Genomic DNA, 15,411 nt, shown 5'->3' with positions numbered 1-15,411 from the left:
CTATTATCATTACTAGGCTATTGCTATAATTGCTTTATTATTGTTATTATTACTAGGCCTAATAGTAGGCATATCATCTGCATTTTTTACAGAAGCTCGCAGGTAGGTGATGTTAATGTGAGACCTGAGAGTGCTTTCCCTTGCAAAGATCCTCAATTCTTGGCTCAATGTTTGATAAACTTAGCCTCAAATCATTTTTTTTGTGCACGATTGTGGTATCTCGTGTTAATTAGTCATTTTTGAGAATCCTGCCTCATACAAATATGTTGACGTGAAAGGAAGGAGAATCTTCAAGGCGATTTCACAGAGTTCAGGATTCAATGACCCATTCAGAAACATCTGTCTCATTCTTGATGAATCGGCCGTTTGAATGAATCGTTTGAATGAACGACTCAATGACTCGCTTAATAAAACCTGTATTTCCAAGCTCACTATCGACAAACCAGTCCAAACACATTTTAATTTTTATTCAGGAGTTATGTATATACAAAACGATAAATTTTGATGACAGTAGTTTAGTGATAAAAAAAAAATTGAACAAATTTTTTTTTTCAGATTTTATTTTTTCCCTCCCATCCTGTAGCTTACCCCCACCCCATTTTAAATCATATAAAGCAGGGTAAATACAAATGCAAATGCTCTCATCATAAATGAACCAGAAATCTATTCTTGCCATTCTTCATACATTTTCTAACCAATAACCTATCCATATTTTCAAGCTTTGTGTTAAACTTCTACTCTGAGCTATTTGCTGCCATCTTGTGGTTATTTAATTCTGCCTATACACCACCACCACCACCACCAACAACAACAACAACAACAACAACAATAATAATAATAATTAGATATCAAATGTAAATAATTTAAATTCCTAATAAGAATCTAATTTCCATACAGTGTTTCATGCAACAACAGTTAATGTAATAGTACAATTCCATTTAAATGTTTGCTGTAAGTTAAAATATCCTAGTGCTCAGTGTTGAAAATATACATTATAGGGTTTAAAATGGCTGGCAGTACTTACAGGGTAATGCTCAATTTGGGAGAAGCAGGCTTCAGAACTGATGTGATTAAAGACAGGAAATCACAAAGACAGAATAATTTGTGATTAATAACATTGTTTATAGAAATGTCAATTACGCAAGGTTACAAACTGCAAGAAACTTTTGGTTCTGTAAACAGTTCATCATGATTATTACCAGAAATGTAAAATTGCATAGCAGAGTGATCAGGTAATAATTCCTGATACCAAAATCAGGTATGAGCAAGCCAGAGTTGACAGTGGAAAGATAAACTCCCTGAGATGTTATGAGGAAGAAACCTTGAGAGGAACCGGGCTCAGAAGGGAACCCATCCTCGTTTGGGTGACACAGGACAGGAAATTATGTAAATGTAAATAATGTAACAATAGGCTAAGTCCAGGGAGAGCAAAACAATCACAGTCTGAAAGCCATAGAAATCAGTCAGCTATACAAACAAACCCGAATCACAATCCAACCAAGAGGCAAAATAAGAGACAGAGCAATGGGTTATTTACAAAGAAACAATGGTAAGAAAATCAGTCCTACAGCTGAGTAAAGTAGGCAAGCTAACAACTTCGTGTAAGAGTCATAAAGGCATTTGGTCATATGTCCATCATACAGGAAGTGAACGAGTAACCGGGAGCATTCAGAACTCGGGTGGGGGGATTGCTGATGAATCCCTTACACTGGATAAAATCCTTTATAAGATTTAATCTGTCCCATTTCTACTATTCATTTAAACTACTTCTTTACACGTGGAATAATATTGCATTCATCCATTAAATTAAATGTAGTGTACATGACATACATACAATATTTACAAAGTTAGGGAAAGCAAAATTATATAATGCTAACTGTAATGATGTATTATGTACATGCAGTTCATGATAAAAGCCTGCCTTACAATCCAATTAAAATTAGTCCACTATACCTAGCTAAAGAAACTAATGTATAGAGTTGTAAATGGTGATTTGGGATTAATTAGTCACTGTGTGTACAACAAAAAAACAATAAGCTTTGAAGTAGTTCACCTAATTATACCACACATTTCTTTTGAGCACCTAATTAGAGAATAAAGGATTTCTGTTTACCATAAATATGAAAACATTGTCCATTTAGTAGTCTAATTTTTACATATAACAATAGTCATAAATACTTTTTGGGGAATAATTCCAGCATTTCCAAAAAACTACTAATCATCATATAGTAAGCAAATGCAAAAAATATATAAAATAACTATTACATTTAACCAGATAATCAATATTTCATGGATATTTATGAATTTTCTGTCAGAAATAACTGCATTTTTACTCATTATAATTACTTATAACTAAAACATAAATTTTATACTACTGTAAAATTTTAATATGTAAAAATGTTAACAGTTTTTGCACATACAACCTCTTTTCCAAATCACAGTCCCATTGACAAACATCATCACAACTGATGGTTGCAGAGAGAGTGACGTGGTTTCACGTTAGCCATTGTAAGCGGATCCCAGAGCCAGGAGAAAAAACAGCGAACTACAGCTGCCAAAAGGAGCAAGAAAGAACATCAGGGCCCACGGTGACGTGCTAGTAACCTCTCCCGTGAGCTCCAACTGACCCTCTACGATGCGTAAAGTGAATGAGTCAGAAGAAAACCCTGATATATCACAGCTTGATGCTGAGAGAAAAAGCAGCTCCATCCGAACCCGCAGGATGAGGACATACACACCTCACACACTGAAAGAGCAACAATGATAGGGGAACACAAATGTGAATGAAATAAGTAAACTAAATGAAAGAGGTAAATGTGACAGACATTTATGACAGCAGAAGACTATACAGTATTACATACTGACTATGACACCCAGTCTCTTACACACACAGATCTAACTTCATAGACAAGTTAAAATCCTGTTAGGATGAGGAGCCCTAGGGACTCTGATCCAGAACCAGACAAAGGTGAATACAGACAGTAAAGAGTGTGACTTGCAACAAAGTTACAACTAGATCAATGCTTTGCCTTTAACTGCATTTCTTATGTAAGGGTCCTGTCCCCACAAAACAACATACTGTCCACTAAAGGTCATGTATTTTATGAAGTACGCTGATGTGAGATTGTACATGATTAAGCTTAGCTTAAGGCATACGTGAATATATTCGTAACTGATTAATTGATACTGATTAAGAAATTGATTAACAATACTGTGGATTAAGTGGTTGATTAATAATACTTGTACATATCGTTTAGAGTTTAGATCTTTGTTATTGATCAGTAAAATTTTATGTATTGTCCCAGGAACAAAAGGAGGGAACTGTGGTGGAAATTTTTTCTTTAGAGATGTTTGTAAGGCCTTGTCCTTCTATGCTCATGTCTGGTAGTTAATGTGACTAGAAATAGTCATTGCCAGCAGTTGTTTTCTTAGATTATGACAAGGACAGAGGGGAATGGAGAGCAGTTGGCAGTACTTACTGTAGGCTCATAAACAGCTTCTAGCAGACCTTGGTAAGACAGGAGATGAGCAGGCGTTGTGCATTTGAGCCAATTAGTGATTATGTTTTGCTTTTACATGTCTTCTTTGTTTGAATCCTGTCTATAAAATCTTGATGTAATCAATGATCGGGGCCCTGTAAACCACTTCTTTCAACATTTCCATTCATTCATTCTTATAGTATAATCCTATACAATTGTTCCATAAGAGCCAAAACAGTGGTTTCCTTTCATAGAACTTCTATGAAACTTAAATCCCTGGAGAATTTAGAAGTTGTGTGAAAATGTGATCATTATAAATGATCATTATACAATATAAAATAAGATTTAGCTCAACTCACTTAGATGCAAAAGTACAACTCAAACTACTAGTAATACTATTTTAAACAGAGTACAGTACATGATGTGTATGATTGTATACATATGGTTGATCCTAATATTCTATTATGCTGCAAAAGGTCTTAAACAGCTTGCTCAGAATTTGTCTTCAGTGTTTAATGAATTACTCATTTCTGAGTAATTTTGTACCAACTATTTATTAACATCTGTTTGAGCTGAAGCACCTAATGCAATGCACATTAATTGTCTGGAAAATGTTTGGAGCTATCTGTAAGCATGCTCAAATATCTGATACCAGTTAGGATATTTCCAACTCTGAATTTTCCTTCTAAAAGCCATCAATAACTTTTTGAGATATCTAATTCCTTTAATGTAATGATGACTAGGTTGCATTATTTTTAGCAAAGAATTAAAATGACAAAAATACACACTGCCTATTATCCGTCCTAAATAATATGTTGATATGAGTATGCCAATGTTACCAAGATGGTTTACTACTGTATTTCCAGCTGTGTGGATTTGTAGAAAGTTTTTGCCAAAACTCTTCATGTCTAAAAGAGGAGTTTTGTTTTCACAGTTCACAGGATTTTCTTTATGACATAAAACATAAATGATGTAAATATGTGTTGTGCATAGAACCCATAGACTGTATTAGTGATTTGCATCCACCTGTATATGCAATTTTGTAAAAAAAAAACAAAAAAAAACAGCGTTTCCAAAATCTTTACAACCTTACTAAAAGATTGATAAATGAGGCCCAAAATCTCTTCATAAAATCTTGGCAAATGTTGTTAAGTGGTTAGCACTCAGTATTGATGTTTAGAAGATTGGGTTTCAATTCCTTGCACCACCATGCTGCCACTGTTGGGTCTTTGAGAAGGCCCTTAACCCTCTCTGATCCAGGGTTGTTGTATCATGGCTAACCCTGTCCTCTGACCCCAACCTCCAACATTGGGATATGTGAAGAAAGAATTTCACTGCGCTGTAATGTATATGTGACAATAATAAAAATATTTAGTAAAACATTAGGCAGAAAAACTGGCTTCTGGCTGGTACACTTCTAACCAAGTTGACAGCTTTGACAAGCCCTTCTTTACCTACAGTGCCTCTAACCAATTTATTCTCACTATTATCCCAGGCCCTTTGGCAGAAAAATGACATTCCACATTACCAAATTCAGAGTTATCAAAAATAATATCACTATATATACACACAGTATATCACACAATAAATCTACACCAGGTTACGTATGTAACCCGGTTCCCTGAGAAGGGAACTCGACGCTGCGTCAGTGCTGACGCTATGGGAATGCTTCTTTGAGGAAGTTGTGTCTGAAGCTCTGTGTGCACACACGCCATTTTAATGGCTTGGAAAGGACACGTGACGGAGTAATTACTCGCCAGTAAGTCCATATAAGGGCATCTACGTCACACTGCTCCAGCTTCCATTTGTCGGAAGGAAGCGCGAACGGACGCCGGGGCGTGGCCAGCAACGCAGCGTCTCATTCCCTTCTCAGGGAACCGGGTTACATATGTAACCTGGTGTAGTTCCCTTTCGAGGGAACTCGACGCTGCGTCAGTGCTGACGCTATGGGAACGCCAATACCCACGCCGCCACGCACCGGTCGATGACTGTGCCAGAGGCCGTGAAAGAGCACAAGCAAACTGCGAACAGCACATCACAGGCCCCGCAGTACCTGGGACCCTGGAGTGGGGTCCAATCCAGGTCATAGAATCTGATAAAGGTGTGCGGAGAGGACCATCCTGCCGCAGCACAAATATCTTCAATGCGGACACCCCTGGCCAAGGCACTGGATGAGGCGATACCCCTAGTGGAGTGGGCCCTGATGCCGAGAGGTGAGGCCTGACTGCGCACCTCGTAGGCCTGAGTAAGGCCTCCACCACCCAGTGCACCAGGCACTGTTTGGAAACCGGATTACCCCATTCCTGCCCCGAAAACAGACAAAAGGGGCGGAGGAGTTATGCCACGAGCTAGAGCGGTGGACGTAAGTCCTCAGGGCCCTTATCGGGCAAAGCAAATGCAGCCTCCCCTGTTCCGCCGACTCATGGGGCGGGGGACGGTAGGCCTGCAGGATGATTGAACAACCCACCATCCTGGGCACCTTAGGGACATAACCTGGAATGTGGTGCAGGATAGCCTTGGACATGCCGGGGGAAAATTCTAGGCAGGTGGGGGCGATCGACAAAGCCTGCAAATCGACAAAGCCTGCTGCCACACCTGTTCAGAACCAAGGAATCAAAAAATGTCACAAAAGACCCCGCAATAACATCCAAAGAACTGCAGGCCTCACTTGCCACAGTTAAGGCCAGTGTTCATAACTCCACCTTAAGAAAGAGACTGGGCAAAATGGCCTGCATGGCAGAGTTCCAAGAAGAAAACCGCTGCTTAGCAAAAAAAAAAAAAAAAAAAAACAGCGTTTCCAAAATCTTTACAACCTTACTAAAAGATTGATAAATGAGGCCCAAAATCTCTTCATAAAATCTTGGCAAATGTTGTTAAGTGGTTAGCACTCAGTATTGATGTTTAGAAGATGGCCTGGGCTAGAGCTAAAGGGTGCCTACCCAAGGAGGCCCCAAGGACAGGTTCGTGGTTCGCAGCGTACACCTTTAGAGTAGACGGGGACAGGCCCCGAGAAAAGCAAGACTGCAGGAACTCCAGCACTGTATCAACCGGGCAGTGAACTGGATCCTGAGAGTGCTCGTCACACCAGAGGCGAAAAAGCCTCCACTTCAGAGCATACAGCCTCCTAGTGGAGGGAGCCCTAGCATTCAGCAGAGTCTCTGTCACCTCAGTTGAGAGGCCTGTGTCTAGGAGCTGGTCCCCCTCAGGGGCCAGACCCAAAGCTTCCATATCTCGGGGCGGGGGTGAAGAATTGCCCCCTGCGCCTGAGAGAGGAGATCCCTCCTGACGGGAACCTCCCATGGAGTGCCGTTCAGGAGGGAGACTAGGTCCGTGAACCATACTCGAGGGGGCCAACGAGGGGCAACTAGGAGAAGGTTGACCTGGTCGTGGCGCACTCTGGCTAGGACTTGCGGGAGCAGAGCTACCGGGGGAAAGGCGTACAGACGGAGCCTCGGCCACGTCCATGCCAGGCCCAACGGGGCCGGATGAGAGAGGGAGAACCACAGCGGACAGTGGGTCGACTCCTCGGAGGCGAACAAATCCACTTCCACTTGGCCGAAAATTCACTCCACCACGTGGGGGTGAAGCCACCACTCCCCGGGCCTCAGCACCTGCCTCGACAGGAAGTCTGCCTCCCGATTTACACGCCCTGGGATAAAACCGCTCTCAGTGAAAGAAACCTGGTCTCTGCGCAGAGCAGAATCTGCCGCACCAACCTGAACAGGGGGCGTGGACGCAGACCGCCCTGATGATTGATATAGGACACCACCATGTTGCTGTCTGTCCGCACCAGGACATGGCAGCCCTTGAGGTGTGGTAGAAAGTGTTTCAATGCTAGGAACACAGCCCTCATCTCCAGGCAATTTATGTGCCACGAGAGACAGGGGCCCTCCCATAGACCCTCGGCCGAGCGGCCATCTAAAGCCGCGCCCCAGCCCGAGAGCGGGGCGTCCGTCGAAAGAGTCCTGCGACGGTGACACGCCCCTAGAATGGGACCCAAGGCCAAGAACCGGGGTCTTTTCCATAGAAGAAGGGTACGAAGCCCAGGGCGCATAACCCGTATAACCCTGAGGGGATGTCTGCGAGGATGAAAGCCCGCACCCCTGAGCCAGAACTGGAACGGCCTCATGTGAAGCAGACCCAAAGGGATAACGTTGGCTGCTGCTGACATGAGGCCGAGCACCCTCTGTGCCTCGGCGACAGAGAGGCAGCGGCCTAGCCGAATAGCTTTCACTGCTGCCAAGATGGAGGCCACCCGAGCGGGAGACAGATGTGCCCGCATCGTGGTGGAATCCCAAACTATCCCCAGAAAGGTGGTTCTCTGAGAGGGAGCAAGCACACACTTTCCTGGGTTCAGCCTGAGGCCTAAGGACCTCATGTGGGCAAGCACAGCATCTTGATGACTGGCTGCCATAGCCTCCAACTGGGCCAGAATGAGCCAGTCGTCGAGGTAATTCAGTACACGGATGCCCTGGAGACGCAACGGTGCCAGGGCAGCATCCATGCACTTCGTAAACGTACGGTGTGAAAGGGCTAGACCAAAAGGAAGGACACGATACTGGTACGCTTCGCCCCCGAAAGCGAACCTGAGGAACTTCCTGTGTTCTGGCAGAATGCTTATGTGAAAATAAGCATCTTTGAGGTCGATCGTCACAAACCAGTGCTCGGATCTGGGACACGATCACCTTGAGCGTGAGCATCTTGAACTTGTAGGTCTTCAGAGTACAGTTCAGAGCCCACAGGTCCAAAATTGGACGCAGCCCCCCGTCCTTCTTGGGAACAACAAAATATCGGCTGTAAAAGCCGGAGTCCCGCTCTGGGAGGGGAACATGCTCTATGGCCCCATTCTCCAGAAGCGAGCAGAGTTCCCCTTGGAGGAACACCGCCTGGTGCCCGCCCACGATCGTGGGCAACATGCCCTGAAAGCCCGGGGGATGGGAGGAAAACTGGATCCTGTACCCTCTTTCTACAGTGTCCAGGACCCACTGTGACACCCCTGGCAGAAGTTTCCACGCTGCCAGGCTGCCTGACAGAGGCGACAGCCTCGCGCAGACCTCCCGGGTGCCCTGAAACAGCGTACTGGCAGGCTCCAACCCGGGAAGATCCGTACACAAACGGGGAGCCGAGACAGGCCCCACTGCCCCCCGAAACGACAAAGACGGCGGGGCAGGCAGTAGGGGGGGGTGTTCCTGAATAGGACGCCCCCAGGAGCCCCCGCCCTCGGGCATCAGGACTCCTTTGTGGCTCGCCTGGCTGAAATAACGGACCTAAGGTCCCCTCTCCCCTGACGGGTCTGGGCCTGGGTACACTGACCGGCCTCCCTAGTCCTAGACGGGGGGGCGGCACGGGCCGCTACACTAACCTTTTTCACTGCCCTAAGCGAACTAGAAGATGGCAGGGAGTGGCTAGATGAAGGCCCAGGCTGCTCGCCGCGGCGAGGGAGAAACTCCCTGAATGCCACCGATTGGCGTTTCACCTCCTGGTGTCTGTCGACGACAGTATTCACTGCGTCGCCGAACAAACCCAGGGGCGACACCGGGGCGTCCAGGAGAAATCCTTTTCCTTTATGCCGGTTAAATTAAGCCACAGGTGCCTCTCCGTGGCAATTAGTGCAGCCATTGAACGGCCTATGGAGCGGGCCATCTGCTTCGTGGCACGGAGTGCAAGGTCAGTGGCCCGGCGGAGCTCAGATATCGCCTGAGGTCCCAATTCTTCCCTCCCATCAAGCTCTGCCAGCAGGTCAGCCTGGTAGGCCTGCAAAACGGCCATGGTGTGCAGAGCCGCACCTGCCTGGCCTGCCGCCGTATAAGCCTTACCTACAAGGGCTGAGGTGGTCCTACAGGGCTTGGAGGGAAGGGAAGGTCTCCTCCATGCAGGCGATGCAGGCGAGAGATAGCCCGCGAGCGTCTCTTCAACCCTAGGCATCGCCCCATAGCCATGGCTTTCAAGCCCTATGATGGCTGAATAATCAGACATGGCCGGAGAAAAAACACGCGCTGCAAATGGATTCTTCCAGGACCTCGACACCTCAGCATGGAGGTCAGGAAAAAAAGGCAGGCGCCTGCGTGCAGATGGCCTGCGGCCTGAAGTCAGAAAGCGGTCGTCTAACTTAGAGCGGGCGACACTAACTTCCTCTTCAGGCCAATCCAAATTCAGCCTACCCACGGCGTGTGACACCACTTCGAGGAGCTCCTCGAACGCGACTGACTGCTCTCTCTCATTCGGCTTTACCGAGGGGGAAAGCACGTCCCCGCCCACATCGAGCTCCTCAGAGCCCGACGTGGAAAGCAGGGCACGGGTAACACCCGTCTCTTGCTCCACCTCCGCTAACTCGACCTGCGAACCCCATGATCGGAGCCGCCGCGCCGCCTCGGCGGAAGCAGGACCCGAACCACGAGGCGCAGCTGATTGCTTGGAAAACACATCAGGCGGGATCGGAGAGTGCGCAGAGGGAAAACCTCACAATGCACGCAGCCGGCTCCCTCGAGAGCCGACCGCGCATGCTCCTCTCCCAAACACACAACACAAAGAGAATGCGAGTCGTCCCCCGTGATAAAGCGGGGGCACGGATGCATGCATTGCTTAAAGTGCTTGGACTGTAACATATTTATGTCCCTCACCTAGCTTTCCCTATTTTTTTTCTTTCCCTGCACTTGACAGACAGTGACAAACGACACACATACACAGAGCGCTTCCTGAAGACAAAGAAAGCTGGAGCAGTGTGACGTAGATGCCCTTATATGGACTTACTGGCGAGTAATTACTCCGTCACGTGTCCTTTCCGAGCCATTAAAATGCCGTGTGTGCACACAGAGCTTCAGACACAACTTCCTCAAAGAAGCATTCCCATAGCGTCAGCACTGACGCAGCGTCGAGTTCCCTCTAAAGGGAACTATAAACTCACTAAGCATTTGCACTTTTATTTCATTAAAAATATTAGAATGCTGCTTGATACCTGGTAGGTCACAACACATTTGCTTGCAATATTTAAACTCTGCACTTTGTTGACACATTATGACTGTTAACATATCACAGAAGATCAACATCAATTTCTTAAATGTTGCAACATTATTAAATTATATCATTTGTAGTTGTGGTTGTATGTATAATGAACCTAATTATTCCCTCTTTAGTCAGTAAATTCTTACAACCACAGTTCAGGTGACCAAGATTTTCCTTTTCTCATTCAGCAGGTCATTGCATATATCTTTTGCTCATCAAATTCACTCCCAGCTCTTTCATAAAATTAATTTACTCAGTGGTTCTTTTAGTATTAACTGAAGGACTTTTAAAAGTAATCTGGGTTAAAACAAATTTACGTTGGAAAAAATAGACATATAGTAAATCAGGTTATAAAATAATAATGAATATTATATATTTTACACTACTGGCACTGTTCGCTCTAAGCCTTAGAAGAAAGCATGATCAGGGTGAACACCTTTTGGACAAATATGGTAAAATCATGTTTTCTTTAGTTTCTTTAAAATCAGTTTCTTTATTCTGTATACATTTTACAATAGGCAAGGACTTCTTGCCTATTGAACATACAGTAATTATGTGGTTGAAGATTTGGCTACTTATTATATTATATGGGAACTTAAATATAATCAGTAGTGGAATAACTAAACTATTATGCTTAAATCATGGGGTTTCATCAACAACCAAGAGTAATGCTGGGCAGTTCTTGTACATTTTTATTTTTTACTTATTCTTTTTATATTATTGTCTTTACAGTTCATTTACAACCATTTTCATCCATGTTAAATCCCATAATTTATGTTCCCTTTTGAAGGAACTGGCTGCTGCATCATGGCTGATGCTATAGGAATGCTTCAAGTTGTGTCTGAAACTCTGTAAAATTACTCAGTTAGGTCATAAACAAAGCGTGTTTTGTTAGGTGACAAAACAAAGCGTGTTAGGAAGGATGGCGAGCAAACAGTTCAGAAACTGCATGCATTTAGGTCCAGTTGCATTACGTGGGGCAACTCCTTTTTTGTTTGATAGAGGAACGTATACATACAGTTTGCATTGCAGTACTTTTCGTCTCCATGTGCGTCATGGCTCAGGTCACTCGTCTGTCAAAGCAGCGTGCCGGTTTCTGACTTGGTGGTCGCAGGTTGAGTTAGCAGAAGTCGAATGGAGAATGAGATGAATGAATGAATCTCTTTCTCTCATCCTCTCAGCTGACTCTAATGCCTCCTCTTTGGCCTTGTGACCTCTCTCCCGACCTGGATCAGTATATAATGTCTGCATCTGACACTGAGAAGCTCGATGTGGACAATGAGAAGCAAGTAGCAGTCAAATTTCTATCACATTCTGTGGCGTTTGAAGTGCTCCTGGAGGTGATTGCACATGCTGTTGCTAAGCTTATCTTAGATTGCTCTCATGAAAAGGTTAGTATTGTCTGCTCTAAGCTTTATGACTGCTACCTAAATTCATGCAGCTTTCCATCTCCATGCAGACAGTTTCCATTTTTCAGAGACCTCCACACTGATTCTCCTCAGTGATGTGAGTCAAATTAGCTTTCAATATTACCTTAGTTTATTTATTTATTTATTTTTTGCTATTTACTCATCATCAATGATTTTGATTAGTATGAAGATGATTTCCAGTGTTTCAGTGTTTGTGTTAGATTTCATGTAAAAGCTTCAGATCTTATAACTTTTGCAGATCTTACTTTACTGACACCTCACTGCAGTATATAATAATAATAATAATAATAATAATAATAATAATAATAAATTATTATTATGTTTGTTAATTATAATTACTACTTATTAACTAATGATATTAGATAAATATATGTACAAAAATACTCTTACTAGTCTTATGTTTGTAATATAATTATCTTGATATATTGAGTAACCTATCCTTCATTAAATATCTTTTCACTTGCTAATATATCAGTTTTTTCAGTGCTTACATGTTTGCAATTCCTGTAATGTAGAAAATAAATTTGCATATATGGTATGTTGCCAGGTTTTGATTCCCAAAAGAGAAATTATACCATAAGGGTTATATTTACATCACTGTCTGAGAAATCACGTGAAAATTAAGGTCCACCATTTCTACATATAATGCATGTACACAAGTTCACACAACATTAAAACAAGGTACAAAGTAAAGCAAAAAAGCGCAATTCTAATATAATAATTTTCATGACTAATTATATCATTTTTATTGCTACAGATCTATTGATATGCACTGTATACTTTAAATCTAATCTATGATCAATCTGTGTGCTTATTTTTGGTTTAATTTCTTATGTCTGTAGTTTTAGGTTAGAGAGGATGTGAACAAAATCTCCATCATCATGAGTGCTTTGAACTTCAGTTTATTACAAAATTCATCATTTGTGCGTCCAGAATATTTTTTCATTAGTGGATTTTCTGGGCTTCCATTAAGCCAATACTATTATATATTTTTATTTTTTGTCTATATTGTTTCACTGTGTGGAAACTTAATTGTCCTATATATGATATTAGTTGATCGAAGTTTGCATATTCCTAAATACATGGGGATCTTTAATTTAGCTCTGTCAGATTTTGGTGAAACAAATGCACTTATTCCTAACCTTATGAAGACTTTCCTTTTTGATTCACAGTACATATCCTATGATGCTTGTTTAAGTAACATGTTTTTTACTTTTTTCTTCTCTGGTGGACAGTCTTTAACTCTTGTTGCCCTGGCTTATGATCGCTTTATTGCTATTTGCTTACCTCTGAGATACCATGCTATTGTAAATAACTCCTTCATGTTTGTGACTTTAACAGCAATATGGTTATTTAGTTTTGTTATAAATGGTACAACTGTGGTTTTGGTTACACGACTTTCATTCTGTAAATCAAATGAGGTAAAGAGTTTTTTTTGTGACCATGGGCCAATTTATACAATTGCATGTAATGACAACAGTATAAATTCCTTCATGGCAAAATTTTGTACTGTAGTATACCTCTATGCACCATTGACTGCTATAGTTTTATCATACATAGGCATCCTGTTGGCTTTGACTAAGATTACAACATGGGAGAGTCGTCTTAAAGCACTCAAAACTTGTGTCTCTCATCTGTTGATAGTAGGAGTATTTTTCTTACCTATACTAAGCACATACCTTGCTGCAGTAACTTTCTCTATCCATCCTAATGCTAGGATAATTAATACTTCGCTATCAAGGACTATTCCACCCATGTTAAATCCCATCATATATGTCTTGAACACAAAGGATTTCAGAGTCTTTATAGTGAAAATGCTTAAAAAGAAAACCAATATAATTCCCCACGTGCACACTATAACAAAGTGATTTGTATCTGATATGTAAATGACTGAGATGTGGGCTCAATTTGTTTGAAATTAAAACCTTAAATTAATTAAGAAAATTGTAGTTAGAAAACTATGTATTTGTATGAACTCCAGTTTTGCTAAAATGCTTTTCTTTCATAATCTTTTCACAGAAATTACATGAATTTGCTGTAAAATTAAGACTAGCCCTCCAATTTTTCACTCACATTCCTGCTTCTACAATAATAAATAAATGTTTATAAATAAACATTTATTTATTTATTTATTTATTTATTTATTTATTTATTTGTATATTTTTTTAATTTGTAGGCAGACATCAATGCTTTAAATTGGCACTTGTAATATTATTTAAGCATATAACAATGATATACAGTGCATGTGATTTAATGATTCATGTCTTCATTGTGAGAATTATTATTTATAATATTTTGATGACTTTGTGATTCTGGTGGTGATGATGGTATTTTAGTTGGTGCGTGGGCATTTTAATGTATTTAATATATTTCCTGTTTTGAAAAAAAAAATCTAAATCTGTTATCTTAATTTGTATGTGCGCTTAATTATATTAAATAGATCCTAATGTACAGGATAAACATGCATGTACACTATTGCAAAGATTTGTGGACATCTGACACTTACACCTACATGTGAGCCTTTCTTAAACTACAGGCAAAACGTTGGAACCACACATTTGTACAATTGTGTAGAAAGATGATCCAAGATGATCCAACATGACAATGATGTGTAGGTTGGAATGGATGAACTTGAGGTGTCTTCACAGTACCCTGAACTTGACCCCAGTGAATTTTCAAATCCTGACAGCCTCCTCAGCAATGTGGAGGGGATTATAACAACAAAGCAGAGGCTAAATCTGGAAAGGGATGTTCAACAAACATGTTATGTTTGGGAAATGCATATACAAGAGTATGCAAGAGAGTGTGCAAGAATTTTACTTTTGGTCTATTGCGCCCATCTTGTGGCAGTTCCACTTTTTCCATTACTACTCAAGATAAAGCCAATTATAAAAATAAATTAATTTGAGGGAGGCCTTTACTATACACCTAAAAATAATAGCAACAACAACAAAATCAATTTAAATTATCGTTTTTTACTTTACTTATTGTATGTATGGATGGATTTTGATATTCATGGAATAAATCTGAGGGGTTGCCTTAAAGAATTAATATCTCTCATTTGTTTTTAATAGGAAATTTTTTTCCTCCCTGTATACAGCATTTTAACATCCAATAACTGTGATTTTCAGAAAGCTTAGGGTATTGAAAATGAGTACAATTTCTACATATTTTTGACAAATATTTTAATGTTTTGCTTAAGGTACATTTTTATAGCCAGGAAAAAAAAGGTTCTTGATTTTTGTTGTCATGCAAAGTGGGCAAAAACAGGTACAACGGCAGTGAGAGTTTATTTCTGAAACACAGGAAAAGATCTAAATTGTAAGGCAAAGTTGTATTCAAAGAACAGGCAAAGAACAGTACAAACAATGTAAAAAACACTCAAAAGTCCAAATCAAAAATCCAAAAACCAAGAAGAGAACAAGATCAGAGAAACCAGATAAACACACTATATGTAGCCTTGTAATGTCAGGTTGGTCTAGTGTTCATGTGCATTTATG

At 41.5% G+C, this 15,411-nt stretch overlaps 1 pseudogene; it reads left to right on the top strand.

The window, feature by feature from the left end:
• Window positions 1–12,705: 12,705 nt before the first annotated feature.
• On the top strand, window positions 12,706–13,779 carry LOC132858105 (olfactory receptor 1M1-like; annotated as a pseudogene).
• The last annotated feature ends 1,632 nt before the right edge of the window (window positions 13,780–15,411 follow it).

This window comes from Tachysurus vachellii, chromosome 15 (genome assembly GCF_030014155.1).
Source record: "Tachysurus vachellii isolate PV-2020 chromosome 15, HZAU_Pvac_v1, whole genome shotgun sequence".
NCBI lineage: Eukaryota > Metazoa > Chordata > Actinopteri > Siluriformes > Bagridae > Tachysurus > Tachysurus vachellii.
The sequence above is the reverse complement of the archived record's forward strand: the minus strand, read 5'-3'. Positions and strand labels throughout refer to the sequence as shown.